At 48.6% G+C, this 16,778-nt stretch overlaps 1 pseudogene; it reads left to right on the forward strand.

Annotated features, from left to right (window-relative positions):
• The first annotated feature begins 4,034 nt into the window (after window positions 1-4,034).
• Window positions 4,035-16,778, forward strand: part of LOC137525237 (DNA excision repair protein ERCC-6-like) — a 14,708-nt pseudogene continuing 1,964 nt past the window's right edge.

The raw sequence follows: 16,778 nt of genomic DNA on the forward strand, positions 1-16,778 counted from the left end.
CTGGGGAACCTACCTAATGTAACCTATACTGGGGAACCTACCTAATGTAACCTATGCTGGGGAACCTACCTAATGTAACCTATGCTGGGGGGAACCTACCTAATGTAACCTATGCTGGGGGGCACCTACCTAATGTAACCTATGCTGGGGGGCACCTACCTAATGTAACCTATGCTGGGGGGCACCTACCTAATGTAACCTATGCTGGGGGGCACCTACCTAATGTAACCTATGCTGGGGGGCACCTACCTATCGTAACCTATGCTGGGGGGCACCTACCTATCGTAACCTATGCTGGGGGGCACCTACCTATCGTAACCTATGCTGGGGGGCACCTACCTATCGTAACCTATGCTGGGGGGCACCTACCTATCGTAACCTATGCTGGGGGGCACCTACCTATCGTAACCTATGCTGGGGGGCACCTACCTATCTAACCTAGCCTATACTGGTGGCGACTATACTGGCTACCTATATTAGCCCACTGCCTTACAGTTACATTAGTTACCCCCACCCATGTCATGTCTACACCAATTTTTTTTGCGGCTGCGCGCTTCGCTTTTTGGGGGGAGAGGGGGGTGTCGGTGAATTATCTGTACCGGGTGTCAAACACCCTAGCTACGCCACTGTTGGGGGCACCTACCTAGCTAGCCTATACAGGTGACAGCTATACTGGCTACCTATTTTGGAGACACCTACCTAACCTACTTATACTGGGGGCATCTACCTTTCTAACCTATGCTAGGGGCAACTATTCTGGCTACCTATATTAGAGGCACCCACCTATCTAACTTGTACCGGGGGCACCTGCCTATCTAACTTGTACCGGGGGCACCTGCCTATCTAACTTGTACCGGGGGCACCTGCCTATCTAACTTGTACCGGGGGCACCTGCCTATCTAACTTGTACCGGGGGCACCTGCCTATCTAACTTGTACCGGGGGCACCTGCCTATCTAACCTGTACCGGGGGCACCTGCCTATCTAACCTGTACCGGGGGCACCTGCCTATCTAACCTGTACCGGGGGCACCTGCCTATCTAACCTGTACCGGGGGCACCTGCCTATCTAACCTGTACCGGGGGCACCTGCCTATCTAACCTGTACCGGGGGCACCTGCCTATCTAACCTGTACCGGGGGCACCTGCCTATCTAACCTGTACCGGGGGCACCTGCCTATCTAACCTGTACCGGGGGCACCTGCCTATCTAACCTATACTGGGGGCACCTACCTGGCTAACCTATACCGGAGGCAACTATAGTGGCTCACCTATACTGGGGGACCTATAGCTGGCTACCTATACTGGGGTACCTATTCTGGGCTATCTATACTGAGTGCAACAAGACCTGGCTAACCTATACTGCAGGCACCCACATTTTTACACTCTCGCCCTGGGTGCATTTTAGCCTGGAAACTGCACTGCCTAGGGGCCCCCCTCCCATCAGCGGCGGGAGGTGCGGCATATACAGGAAGCTCCGGTGGGGTAATCAGCCGCTATAGGTTCAGTTGCCTCCGGGCTACGCTGTCTCCTCTCTATATTCCTGCTCGCACCACTTCCTGGTTTATTGCGAGCAGCAATACAGAGAGGAGACACCGTAGCTCGGAGGCAGCTGAACCTCTAGCGGCTGATTACCCCGCCTGAGCTTCCTGTATATGCCGCTCTCTCACCGCTGATGGAAGGAGGGGGACCCCGGGTAAGGCAGGGGTGATGGGAGTCGGGACCCTACCCCACTAACTACCCGGCTACCTAACTGCCCAGCCGCCCACCCCGGCTACCTAACTGCCTACCCAGTGCAGTGCCTGCACTGCAAATGGTGTACCAGCCTGCCCAACCACCCTCCCTCCATGTAAATGTTAGCCCACTATATACCTAACTACATATACTGCATTGTGTGGGGAAATCTGCCGCCAATCTCGTTGCCTATTGTGTGGAAATCTGCCAATAATGTGGTTGCCTATTTTTGGGAAATCTGCCGACAATCTGGTTGCATGTTGTAGGGAAATCTGCCGACAATGGCATGCGGAATTGCTGAAAACAGCTCACTTTACCGACCTCTTAGCAAAGTCTCCATTCATAAAGGCTCTTTCCGCATGCGAAGCTGACATTTCCGAGCAGAGCGATAAATCACAGCCTCGTGTGGTGATTATCATAAAAAATGTAACAAACTGTCAATTCATAAAGATTACCGCAAGCGGTATGAGGACAGGGAATACCGCCCCCTCTGATGTGGCGATAACAATGTTAAGCTAATGGAGACACAGACCTCCCAGGCAGCTGCAGTAGAGCGGAACACGGAGAAATGTATCAACTCCGCAGCTTCTCCTGTTTCCGCAAGCCTACCGCCAGCCTAGTTCGGGAAATCTCCGCACTCCTATCGCAACTGTATCCTTTTCTATGAATGCCCACACAGAAGTATAAATACCGGCAGCAGTGTTTTTCTGCACTGAGTCTCATTACCGACAACACCTTTATGAATGATACCCAATCTGGTTGCATGTTGTAGGGAAATCTGCCGACAATCTGTTTCCAGGACCCCGCTGCCCCCCCCCCCCCCCCCCGGGCAGCGGGGTCCTGGAAGCAGAGCAGAGATGGATCGCTCTTTTGGAGGGGAGCCAGCCTTGCAGGGACAGGTAGATGAGGGGACATGGGTGCCACTGCCAGATATGTGTAGAGCACACGTACTGGCTGTAATGTGCTGATCATTTTAGGCTGTCTGTTCCATAGTTGTGCATAGTGAACACATGGGAATGTTTTGGCACAGCTCAGTAACTTTGCAGACAGCGTGCTGGGCTAGAACGACAGGGCAATGGCAATACAGCAGCAGCTACATGCAAGCCATGCTGACACTTGTAGTGCTATCTGATGGCTTGCAATACAGCAGCTACAAGTGAACCATGTTGACACTTGTAGTGCTATCTGATGGCTTGCAATACAGCAGCTACAAGTGAACCATGCTGACACTTGTAGTGCTATCTGATGGCTTGCAATACAGCAGCAGTTACCTATAAGACATGCTGATACTTGTAGTGCTATTGGGTGGCTTGAAATACAGCAGCAGCTACATGTAAGCCATGCTGACACTTGTAATGCTCTCTGATGGCTTGTGATACATCAGCAACTACATGTGAGCCATGCTGACACTTGTAGTGCTCTCTGATGGCTTGTGATACATCAGCAGCTACATGTAAGCCATGCTGACACTTGTAATGCTCTCTGATGGCTTGTGATACATCAGCAACTACATGTGAGCTATGCTGACACTTGTAGTGCTATCTGAGTGCTTGCAATACAGCAGCAGCTACATGTAAGCCATGCTGACACTTGTAGTGCTATCTGAGTGCTTGCAATACAGCAGCAGCTACATGTAAGCCATGCTGACACTTGTAGTGCTATCTGAGTGCTTGCAATACAGCAGCAGCTACATGTAAGCCATGCTGACACTTGTAGTGCTATCTATCATTTAAAGTATACAGATGAACATATAGGTGAAATACATGTAAAGCATATGATTGCAGCATGTGGGTATTGTGTGCAAACAAACATTTCTGCTCTCTGCTCGTCCCTCCTCTGTCCACTCCCTGCCCTGTGTCCATCTTCTCCCCTTCTCTGTGTCCACCCCCCCTCCCCTTCTCCTGTCCACTGCAGGGAAAGTCCTGTCCTGCTAGTCATTTCACCCATGAATGCTTCCCTAGTAAAATGATCCAAGATTCGGATCAAAGATCCGGATCTTTTCAATGATCCGATTCGAATCATCCGAATCATTGAAAATATCTGGACTTCCCATCTCTACTGGAGGAGACTCTTCTGTTGCTCTGCCCCTGTCTCCAGCCTCACCAGCCCAATCAGAAGCCTGAGGGGAGGCTCCCACTTGTTAGCGCAAGCACGCTAGTTTTGAAGAGATGGGAGCTTGTGGAGTGAGAAGAGGAAAGATTTCAGCACATTCCTGCTCCACAGCTTCACAGAGGGAGGGAGGTCACATATAGCAAGCAGTGCACTGTCATCTCTGTACTGTACAAGGAAAGCGCTGCTGCTGCTGCCACCCGGGAGAGACATGTGCCTGCAGCCCTGCACACAGTAACAGTGCATCATGACACCGGATGGCTGACAGGTCTGTGCAGTGAGCTGGGACACTTGTTGCTCTGCACAGAGGATGGGGGAGGGGATCTCTGTTCAGGATGGATAACTTGCTGACTGCTGCTCAGTCTGTTTCAGCCAATGATCTGATGGTTGTCGTGGTGTCACTGTGTGGGTGTCACTGTGTGGGTGTCACTGTGTGGGTGTCACTGTGTGGGTGTCACTGTGTGGGTGTCACTGTGTGGGTGTCACTGTGTGGGTGTCACTGTGTGTGTGTCACTGTGTGTGTGTCACTGTGTGTGACACACACACAGTGACACACACACAGTGACACACACACAGTGACACACACACAGTGACACACACACAGTGACACACACACAGTGACACCACGACAACCATCAGATCATTGGCTGAAACAGACTGAGCAGCAGTCAGCAAGTTATCCATCCTGAACAGAGATCCCCTCCCCCATCCTCTGTGCAGAGCAACAAGTGTCCCAGCTCACTGCACAGACCTGTCAGCCATCCGGTGTCATGATGCACTGTTACTGTGTGCAGCGCTGCAGGCACATGTCTCTCCCGGGTGGCAGCAGCAGCAGCGCTTTCCTTGTACAGTACAGAGATGACAGTGCACTGCTTGCTATATGTGACCTCCCTCCCTCTGTGAAGCTGTGGAGCAGGAATGTGCTGAAATCTTTCCTCTTCTCACTCCACAAGCTCCCATCTCTTCAAAACTAGCGTGCTTGGCTCAACAAGTGGGAGCCTCCCCTCAGGCTTCTGATTGGGCTGGTGAGGCTGGAGACAGGGGCAGAGCAACAGAAGAGTCTCCTCCAGTAGAGATGGGAAGTCCAGATATTTTCAATGATTCGGATGATTCGAATCGGATCATTGAAAAGATCCGGATCTTTGATCCGAATCTTGGATCATTTTACTAGGGAAGCATTGTGTGTGTGTCACTGTGTGTGTCTGTCAGTCACTGTGTGTGTCTGTCAGTCACTGTGTGTGTCTGTCAGTCACTGTGTGTGTGTCACACTGTGTGTGTCACACTGTGTGTGTCACACTGTGTGTGTGTCACACTGTGTGTGTGTCACACTGTGTGTGTGTCACACTGTGTGTGTGTCACACTGTGTGTGTGTCACACTGTGTGTGTGTCACACTGTGTGTGTGTCACACTGTGTGTGTGTCACACTGTGTGTGTGTCACACTGTGTGTGTGTCACACTGTGTGTGTGTCACACTGTGTGTGTGTCACACTGTGTGTGTGTCACACTGTGTGTGTGTCACACTGTGTGTGTGTCACACTGTGTGTGTGTCACACTGTGTGTGTCACACTGTGTGTGTCACACTGTGTGTGTCACACTGTGTGTGTCACACTGTGTGTGTCACACTGTGTGTGTCACACTGTGTGTGTCACACTGTGTGTGTCACACTGTGTGTGTCACACTGTGTGTGTGTGTGTCTGTCTCTGTGTGTGTGTGTGTGTGTCTGTCTCTGTGTGTGTGTGTGTGTGTCTGTCTCTGTGTGTGTGTGTGTGTGTCTGTCTCTGTGTGTGTGTGTGTGTGTCTGTCTCTGTGTGTGTGTGTGTGTGTCTGTCTCTGTGTGTGTGTGTGTGTGTCTGTCTCTGTGTGTGTGTGTGTGTGTCTGTCTCTGTGTGTGTGTGTGTGTGTCTGTCTCTGTGTGTGTGTGTGTGTGTCTGTCTCTGTGTGTGTGTGTGTGTGTCTGTCTCTGTGTGTGTGTGTGTGTGTGTGTGTGTCTGTCTCTGTGTGTGTGTGTGTGTGTGTGTGTGTCTGTCTCTGTGTGTGTGTGTGTGTGTGTGTCTGTCTCTGTGTGTGTGTGTGTGTGTGTGTCTGTCTCTGTGTGTGTGTGTGTGTGTGTGTCTGTCTCTGTGTGTGTGTGTGTGTGTGTGTCTGTCTCTGTGTGTGTGTGTGTGTGTGTCTGTCTCTGTGTGTGTGTGTGTGTGTGTGTGTGTGTGTGTCTGTCTCTGTGTGTGTGTGTGTGTGTCTGTCTCTGTGTGTGTGTGTGTGTGTGTGTGTGTCTGTCTCTGTGTGTGTGTGTGTGTGTGTGTCTGTCTCTGTGTGTGTGTGTGTGTGTGTGTCTGTCTCTGTGTGTGTGTGTGTGTGTGTCTGTCTCTGTGTGTGTGTGTGTGTGTGTCTGTCTCTGTGTGTGTGTGTGTGTCTCTGTCTCTGTGTGTGTGTGTCTCTGTCTCTGTCTCTGTGTGTGTGTGTCTCTGTCTCTGTCTCTGTGTGTGTGTCTGTCTGTGTCTCTGTGTGTGTGTTACTCTGGCAACCATGTGGGAAGCCTATATGTGGACAGAACCAACGGCAGACACAGTGAATATGGTGAAGCATATAAGGGGGGACCTTTTATATTAAAGGAGTTCTGTGGGGGGGTTGAAAATGTACACATACCTCCTGGCTTCTACCGCGCCCCTGCAGCTGTCATGTGCGGCGCCATACTCCTACAAACCTTAGCGCCAGTCCTAGTCTGATAGTCGTCTAAGACAAATGGTGCTTGCTCCTGTGCATGGCATTGGGAGCTTACTGCACAGTACATAGTATTCTTGTACTGCACCGTATACTCCCAATAACGTGTGCAGGAGCGAGCACAGCCGCAGCTGGATTAGATGCTGAATTACAGGAACAGCGGATCGTTGCAGGACGGTGCGGGACATGTCAGCTGCAGAGACTGGTAGAAGCCCCAGGTAAGTGTCAGTTTACTTTTCAACCCCTCCCCACAGAACCCCTTTAAGGGGACAGAGGTGGATGTGGGGTCACAATGCCAAATCTCAAGAGATATCCTGTTGAAATTGGGAATCGGCCTGTGGTGTACGAGCAGCCAACAGATCTCCCTCTGATCAGAAAGAGATCTCTCGGTCAATTTGCTCTTAAATTGTCTGATCTGTGGGCACCTCTTACTCCACTCTTTACATGGTGGGCAAAACTTGTATGTGATAATGAACTGATGACATGATGGTGCGTGTCTATATATTTTATTTGAGGTGCAATATGCTGCCTCTGATTTGACTAGTGCAAGGACTGTTAAACGAATGCCATTGATGATCCATGGCTTACAGGTTTTTGTTTTTTTGTTCTGAAATGTTTTCAGTTGAACTTTTAAATTTTGGCTGCTCTGTGGGTCTTGTTGGAAACCATTAGTTCTTAATTATATTGGGCTCTATTCACAAAGCATTACCACATCCGGTATTGCTGAAACCAGCTGATTTTACCGATCACCTTCCCAAGTTAGTTAGCTAAACTTAGCTCCGCACAGAGAATCACATTTTCCTGACTAGTGAACTCAATTACAGACTTGTGCAGTAATCACCTCAGGAAATATCAATTCACAAAGATTTCTGCATGTCATTTATTGGCCAAAAGTATTAAAGCAGAAGAAGCTGACAATTGTGCAGGCATCCCTTTAGATGTGCATATTTGTATTGTAGCATACAGAAGAGCTCCCCCTTGTGGCTCCAGCACATCTAAAGGGATGACAGGCTGTGTTATGATGTATCTGAACCTGTACCCCCGGCTACAAAGCGGACTATATAAGTCGGCCTGGGACAGTTACAGATCTTCTCTTGGAGGTAGCGCATAGCTAGAGATGATCCCGATCAAATCGGAAATTCGTGCCCTCCCACGACCAAGTTAGACCTTGTATTGGTAAAGTTTATCCCCGTTGTTATGTAAACTCTCTCTTGTGTATCTTTGTAACTTTTATCTTTGTAATTTTTATATATAGTCTGCGCTGTTCCACTTTTTGGAATATCAAATATTTAATGTCAAATGGCTCAAAGATTGGGGAAAAATGGTCAAATAGGACATCACATTATCCACAAATTTCAATAATTTATAATATCAAATCTCATGCATCCTGCCAATGATAAGAATGTATAAACGAAAAAATGAGAATTGGGTGCATGAGGAATTACAAACAACTTTATTTCGTATCAAAATATCACTAAAAACCAACCATACCCACAAATATTATAGAATATCTATTAAAATAAATAGCTCAATCCCCCCGGACCACCACCTAGAGAAAAAATGCGGCTGCAGTCCTCAAAAAATCCCTATGACTGAGTCCCACTTTTGCAGGCTAGTAAACCAGATGTCCAACCAATGAAGCATATAGGACAGTGTTATTACTCAAATGGACTCCAAGATCAGGCTGAAAAGCACATCAATATGCGGAATAGCACTTGAAGAAGGTACATCTTGAAGTAGTCAAAAGCATATGACAACACCAACTCCCAAATGTGAAACGGATCAGTAGATTCCTTGTATGTTGAATGGAGTAAGTCACACAAATGCACAGCTAAAGGCTTGTCAAGCAGCAAGATTGGTAAGCAGTAGCGTCACATATGATCTCAGACAGCAATTAATAGGCGTAGGGCGGCATCAATTCCCAAACATGGAACAGGCATGCAGATTCCTTGTATATTGGAAAGGGTGGGATTGGCCACACCAGTGTACAGCTGTAAGCTTGTCAAGCGCAGATGTTAGTAGGCAATGGCATCATGTGTAGTGACAGACAGCAGTAGGTGAAATCACGACCTGAAGTCTTAGGATATCCCCCAATCGCAGGGAAAGTTGAAGCAGTGAACACTTGATGCAAAGCAGTACATAGGGATGCTTGATACAGAGCGTGGCAGGAGAGTCAGGTGCGTCAATGTAGGCCACTGTGCCAGACAGCTAAACATATGCAATATGGCAGTCCATAGTTACCATCCTGATGCTGAGGTCCATGGATCCTGCAAGAGTTCAGTAGCTCCAGAGGTGATACCGGGGAGAACTGAGAGCTGTCTGATGGCCTGACATGTTTCGCTGCCTCTCGCGGCTTACACAAAGGCAGACAGCAAAGTGTACAATGTGCACGCCATAACGGCGTATTTAAACACCATTGCACTCGGTGCGTCCCTGTGGCGCATTGGTGGACATGGGCGGTGACGCGGGCGGGGCGGGCCTGGGACTTATGCAATGGTGTTTAAATACGCCGTTATGGTGTGCACATTGTACACTTTGCTGTCTGCCTTTGTGTAAGCCGCGAGAGGCAGCGAAACATGTCAGGCCATCAGACAGCTCTCAGTTCTCCCCGGTATCACCTCTGGAGCTACTGAACTCTTGCAGGATCCATGGACCTCAGCATCAGGATGGTAACTATGGACTGCCATATTGCATATGTTTAGCTGTCTGGCACAGTGGCCTACATTGACGCACCTGACTCTCCTGCCACGCTCTGTATCAAGCATCCCTATGTACTGCTTTGCATCAAGTGTTCACTGCTTCAACTTTCCCTGCGATTGGGGGATATCCTAAGACTTCAGGTCGTGATTTCACCTACTGCTGTCTGTCACTACACATGATGCCATTGCCTACTAACATCTGCGCTTGACAAGCTTACAGCTGTACACTGGTGTGGCCAATCCCACCCTTTCCAATATACAAGGAATCTGCATGCCTGTTCAATGTTTGGGAATTGATGCCGCCCTACGCCTATCAATTGCTGTCTGAGATCATATGTGACGCTACTGCTTACCAATCTTGCTGCTTGACAAGCCTTTAGCTGTGCATTTGTGTGACTTACTCCATTCAACATACAAGGAATCTACTGATCTGTTTCACGTTTGGGAGTTGGTGTTGTCATATGCTTTTGACTACTTCAAGATGTACCTTCTTCAAGTGCTATTCCGCATATTGATGTGCTTTTCAGCCTGATCTTGGAGTCCATTTGAGTAATAACACTGTCCTATATGCTTCATTGGTTGGACATCTGGTTTACTAGCCTGCAAAAGTGGGACTCAGTCATAGGGATTTTTTGAGGACTGCAGCCTCATTTTTTCTCTAGGTGGGGGTCCGGGGGGATTGAGCTATTTATTTTAATAGATATTCTATATTTGTGGGTATGGTTGGTTCTTAGTGATATTTTGATACGAAATAAAGTTGTTTGTAATTTCTCATGCACCCAATAGCAAATTCTCATTTTTTCGTTTATACATATTTATTTAATAAGCTTAACTTCTGCTGTACTAAGCCAAAGCTGATAGCCTAGAGAAAGAGACTGCAGTGTAATTTGCATTAAAATTTCAGTGCCTGATTGTGCCTTGCTACTGTGATTGTAGTGTGTGTGGCGTTCCCGTATTTGGCCTAAAGCGCAAAAGCTGACCCAAATACGAAAGCGCCACACTGCGTGCAGGCCACTCGACAGCAGAGTGGTAATTGTTGAAGTGTCTAGCAGCAGCTAGTGGTGGCAGTGAGAAGTGTTATGTGGGGTTACAGCCTTGTGTTAGCTCGACTAAGGCAGCGTCCCCTCTCGAGCTGGTCAAACCCACAGTCGGAAACCGTATCTGCAGGCTGCACAGTCTGGAAAACCACTCACTCACTAAGTGCCACATACCGACTAGGGCTTAATGAATTGAGGCATGTTTGTTCGGTAAATTACCAAACTTCTGCCTCATGGGTGGAAACTTTTTTTTTTTTTGGGTGAATTTGGAAAAGTGTAAAATACCGCATGATGTATTTTACAGTCCAAAATGCTTTTACTGAACTGCTTATTGTGAATGGAGCCCATTGACGTAAAATGACATGACCCCTGGCCCTTTTTTGGTATAAACAGGGCGCCCATGATTTTCAACTTCAATACCCTGCCAATTTGATGATAAACACCGCATTTCACAGATATCGACTTCCACAGAAACCATTGGTGTGGCATGCTGGAAATACTTTGGTTGAAAGGCCTCCATAGGTTGTGTAGTGGAAATGGCGTTTGCTTTCATGGCAACCCTCCTGGTGGGTCTCCGCAGCTTCTCCCTGCCCCACCCCCAAGAGTATGTGTACCCCCTGGGCCCATGGTCACGGTTGCACACTCACCTGTCACGCTGGCTTGCCTTCTCCTGTGTCACCTGTCACGCTGGCTTGCCTTCTCCTGTGTCTGGCTTCTTTCTTAAATTGTTACCATCGAGTGTCTGTATCCTGTGATAACACTGTTACTACATGTGGTGGTGTCAAGGGATACAAGTGCTCACTGTAGAAATTCATAAAGACACAGGGAGAGGTGTTGGTGTGACTGGTGAGCCTGCAACACTCACAGGCCCAGTGAGGGACACATCCTGATTCAGGAGCACTCTCCTTTCTGCAGTGAAGCTGAGATGGGCATTTGCAGTACAAGCTGGCAGGAAGAGCAGCTTCAGGGTGTTTAGAAAATCACTTCAAAGAAAACCTGTATTGAAAAAAAGGGCCCCCGGGGGGAGGGGGGGGGGGGTACTTGCATCGGGAGGGGGAAGCCTCTAGATTCAATTGAGGCTTCCCACGGTGGCCAAGTCATATTTCCCTTCCTGGCTCCAGCACTGGTGCAGTAACTCTTCTTGGCTTGGGCTCAGGTGGAAATGGCCAATCCCAGTAGGATCTGCTCTAATGCGCAGGAACAAGTTGGGTTCAGTTATTTCCAAGCCGAGCACCGCTACTGCACTGGAGTGGTGGAAAGTAAATATTGCAGGCGCTACTGTGCCACAGTCTGACAGATTATTGGCTGTAGCTTTGGAGGGGCCCAGCAAGACTACCATGGGATGAAGCCTTCATCAGATCTAGAGGCTCCCACTCCTTAGGTAATTATCTCCCAGGGGCCATTTTTTTTTTTTTTTTTTTTTTCTTGATAGTTTCTTGGAAGGGAATGGTCTCATCCGTCATTGGCTTAGCACTATAGGCGACGCAGAATGCAGTTCTGTTGCTGGCATAGCTTTGTGAAGCCACACCATGCATATTGGCTGCTACCAGCATCACCTGACCAAGGATAACGGGTGAGTGGTTTTGACTCGCACTTTGTATGCCAGAATAACAGACAGGCAACTGGCATTGTTCACAACCAAATACATATGGCAGCCTCCATGTACCCCACCTTGGGTTCCCTCTCTTAAAGTGGACCCAAATTAAAAATATAGGATTTCAGAAATAAAATCTATTTTCTAAATTATATCAGCCTTTTTTCTGCTGCATGATGACAAATATAAAATGTTTTATTGGAGGAACCCCTCCCTTCCTTCCTTTCATATTGCCGGGACACAATCCAGCAGACTGGTGGAGGAGATAAAAAAACAAACAAAACACAGGCTGCTACTGATGTCAGAGGGGAGGTGATCTCAGCTTGTGTGATTTCACATAGACTCCGCCCCTGTGAGGTAGGGTAGCTGATGACAAACGCACCCATGATCTAAAACCTCCTAAGCTCAAAAGTAATGGCTGCCACCTGTATAACCCTAGTTATGAAAAGAGGGTGAAAAGCATGCACTGAAATGCTCATAGGCTTGAAGGAGTGGTTATTTATCTGTGTATGTGTCAGTGGTGCAACTTAATATATTGAATACAAAAAAGTTTGGTTTGCATCCGCTTTAAGCATGTGTAGACTGCACCTTGTATTCTAAATGAGGGCTCGTTTCCACTATCGCGAATCCGCATGTGTCCAACGCATGCGGATTCGCACATGTAATGCAAGTGGATGGGCCTGTTTCCACTGTAGCGTTGTTGAGGTGCGTTTTTTCCAGCAGTGAAAAAACGCACAAAAGAGCCGCAGAATTCGCCTGCGAGTGGAATGCATGCGAATCGCATGCAATGTATTTAATAGGGAAATCGCATGCATTTTCCCAATGCGTTTTTTCCCGCGAATTTGCATAGGTACCAATGTAAATTCACACAGGCAGTGACATGGTTAAAATCGCATATACCCTCACCTATGCAAAATCGCATGCGAATTCGCGGCAAAAACGCATGGGGAATCGCATCCGCATGCAATTTCATCAGCGGTGGAATCCAGGCGATTCCGCACCGCAATAGTGGAAACGAGCCCTGACAGATGTTGAATGTGTGTGTGTGGGGGGGGGGGGGGGGGGGAGGAGCCTCTGAGGGGAGTTCTGTGGCTGGTACAACTGCAGTGTTGGTGGGACTATGCATATGACTGTGCTGCCTAACCCACTGAGCTACTAATCATCCTGCTTTGCTGAACTTGCCATCTGCCCACACATTTGATTATTGAACTGTTAGCCAGCAAGTATCTGATTTGGGTCAATAAGGAAATTGTACCATTGTCTTTGCTATTGCTTTAAAGGATACCTGTAATGACAAGTTTCTTACTACCTGGGGCGTCTTTCTGCCAGCCTCCCTGTGCCATCTCTAAACAAGCCTCTGGCCCCCTGCTGTGGCTAAGTTTCTCGCACATTGATGGCCACTGCACCTATGCGGCCCTGGCTGCGCATGTCCTCGTTTGCGTGTCTTTCCCCCCCCCTCCCCCTTCCCCCTTGCTGAGAGCATCTGCTGCAGTATGAGGCTTTCACATACTGCCCCTGCTCAGGACTCTCCCACCAACAGGAGTGCAGATGAGGACAGTCACTGTCAGGACCACACATGCACAGTGGCTATCCACTTGTGATAACTTGGCAGGGACCGAAGGATCGTTCAGAGATGGCACAGGGGAGCTGTGGGGGATGGCAGATGCCCCAGGTAAGTGACACTGTTTGTCATTATAGGTTTCCTGTAAAGGAGTTGCACAACTTGCAGTGAGTGGGAACCTTGTTTGGCTGCTTTAGGTGACTGAGCGTGTAGGTTTGATGCTGTCACAGCCGCCAGCGCACTTACAATCTGGTGTTTGAACCTATGGTTTTCAAGTGTCTAACATAAATTGCTCCTCCTCTGTTACAGGGGATCACTACAGCTTGTGTTACTTTAACCAGTTCAGGACCATAGGCTTGCAACCCCCTAGTAACCAGGCTATTTTTACAATTTAGTGCTCTGCAGCTTTATAGGCTTGCTGCAGAGCTGTATCACTTGGCACACAAGTGAATGCGCTCCTTTATGCCCACCAACAGAACTTCATTCTTTTTATTTGTATTTTAGATTTCCGGATTTTTATCACTCTCCTTCCTCCCCCCGACAGCCAATCAGGGCAATCCTCTCTTATAGGCATTAGCCTATGACACGGCTGTCCCCAGTACAGTGCTGCAGTAGATCGCAGCGCTGTACAATGTAAGTAGACTGATAGCGGAGCTCTGTCACTCAAGCGGGGATGTGGCAATCTCCTATAAAACCCGGCCCAGGAGTTGATGACTTTCGGTTTAAGGTGGCCATACACTGGCCCTATTCGTGGCCGTTTGAACAGCAGATTCGATCCTGGGATCGAATCTGTTGCCAATCGTTCGTGGTAAACGCACCCGCCGATCAGATTTCCTCCCGAAATCGGATCGGTCCGTCGATCGCGCCGTGCGGGAAATTACCCTCGATCGCCCGCGGTTAAAGTGCGCGTCGCTAGCGGCGGCCGATCCGACCAAGTATACATTACCTGATGCGGGCTGCCGGGCATCTTCTCCGCGCTGCACGGCTCTGTTCCGGCTCCATCCCGATGCTTCCTGTGTCACTGTAGTGACCAGAAAGTTCAAATAGAGGGCGCTCTATTTGAACTTCCTGGTCACAGAGTGACACAGGAAGCGCTGGGATGGAGCGGGTGCAGCGCTGAGAAGATGCGGAGAAGATGCCTGGGAGCCCGCATCAGGTAATGTATGCGGGGGGGGGGGGGGGGGGGACAGGCGGCAGGAGAAGCTGAACAGATTGTGATCGGTTTCAGGCTGAAATCGATTCACAATCTGTTTGCAGTAAAGGCAGCCATACGATCCCTCTCTGATCAGATTCGATGAGATAGGGATCTGTCAGCTGGTCGATCTAATGGCAAATCGACCAGTGTATGGCTACCTTTAGGTGGTTTTGGTGCTGCCACCTTCCCAATGCCTTAGGTGGTCGGGAAGGGGTTAAAGGGAATGTGAAGTGACAGAAATACAGCAGCTGATCTCTTCATTCTCTACCATGCAGGTTTGGCTTCTGTGCTGTAGAGATGGCTCGAACCTCCAATTTTAGGTTTGCGAGCTTCTGAAAAAGTTTGTCAACCGCCATAGACTTCAATGGGCAGGCAAACTTTCAAAACTTCAAACATTAATTCTGGCCAGGAAAGTGATGGAAAAGATTTTTCAAGGGGCCTAACACCTGGAGGGGGGCATGGTGGAGTGGGATACACGCCAAAAGTCTCAGGGAAAAATCTGGATTTGACGCACAACAGCATTGTAAGGGTAGAAATCGCATTGCATGCCAAATTGGAGGCATAAAGTGCTTTCAAACAACGTGTGTACCACTTCACACTGACAGACCAAACTCTGTGTAACGCACCGCAAACAGCTGTTTGTGTAGTGACTGCCGTGCTGGACTGGTGCACACATTGGCGAGAGTGCAGGCGATAGCGTTTTTCAAGCCCATATGGTCGCTAGGCTGAGGTAGCGCAATGATAGAACAGTAGTGACTATCCAGCTGATTGAATTTGGTCTGTCCACAATGAAGCAGCGACCTTATTTTGGGTGTGCCCCCAACACTTTCATATAGCAGGCGGTCATTGCTTCATTGTGATACGCAAGCCCCTTCACCGCGGCAAGGTAACGATCACGAAAGGGAATTGACACATGCACATGCTTTTTGTTTTGCTGTTGCAGTGCAGCCAGAAAAATTAGGCAGACATGTACACCAGAAAAAAATGTTTGGTAGCGGCCTTAAAAATTCAGGAATCCACTTGGAGTCCTGGACCCAGTTGGTGGTGGCGGAGAAGGCAGTCAAGCGGCCTGCAGGCAGAGATGCTGTGTGGGGACGACTTAGTCTTGGGGCAGGCAGTCACACGGTGTGCAGGCAGAGATGCTGTGTGTGGGGACTGACTTAGTCTTCGGGCAGGCAGTAGCCCTCTGGGATCCATGCCTCATTCATTTTGCTAAAGGTGAGGTACTGAACACTTACCTAGGTGACTTATCATCTTAGTGACAATGCCTCCGCTAAAGGTCCTTTCTTACAGGGTGCTTGAGGCAGGGCAAGACAGAAGTTGGATGGCAAATTGTGACAGCTCTGGCCACAGGTCAAGCCTGCGCACCCAGTAGTCCAGGGGTTCATCGCTGCTCAGTGTTTACATCTACACTTAAGGTCAGGTAGTCGGCTGAAGAACATTCCAAACCGCTGTCTATGCAACACAAGTGTCAGTGGGACACACAGGAAAAAAAGATTGGCTCTCCAAAGAGATGTTGTGGGGTGCTATTTTTTAGCAATAAGAATCAGTAAGGAGCAAGCTAAGAAGCCTACGAGAGCCTAACTAATCTTTCCCTATGAGTCTGCAGTAAATAGAGAAGGGACAGCTGCTGCAGACAGAGCAGACACACAAGTGAGTATAATGGCCGGCAGTGCCTGCCTTTTATAAGGGTGGGAGTGGCTCCAGGAGGGAGTGTAGCCTGATTGGCTACAATGTGCCTGCTGACTGTGTAGAGGGTCAAAGTTGACCCTAATGGTGCACTATGCAGGTGAACCAAACTTCCAGAAAAGTTCCCGGTTCGCCGCGATCGCGAACCATGGAAGTTTATCGGCGAACCGTTCGGGCCATCTCTAGTTGTAATTGGGAGAAATGGGAAAATGTGTGGGGTTTTATCTAGTCACTTTTTTGTTTTACTTTAAAACTAGAATTGCTGTTAAAAGGCCTACAATAATTCTTAGCAAGAAGCACCACCCAAAGAGCCCAATTTGTGGTGAAGATAAGTAGAGGTCATTTAGAGGTGATGATTAGTGAAGGTTATTGGCAAATGAATAGCAGGCACACTGGAATTTTACAATTGCTTTGGTCCATTAGGGGAAACACCTTTTCAGTGGT

The sequence above is a fragment of the Hyperolius riggenbachi genome, chromosome 7 (assembly GCF_040937935.1).
Source record: "Hyperolius riggenbachi isolate aHypRig1 chromosome 7, aHypRig1.pri, whole genome shotgun sequence".
NCBI lineage: Eukaryota > Metazoa > Chordata > Amphibia > Anura > Hyperoliidae > Hyperolius > Hyperolius riggenbachi.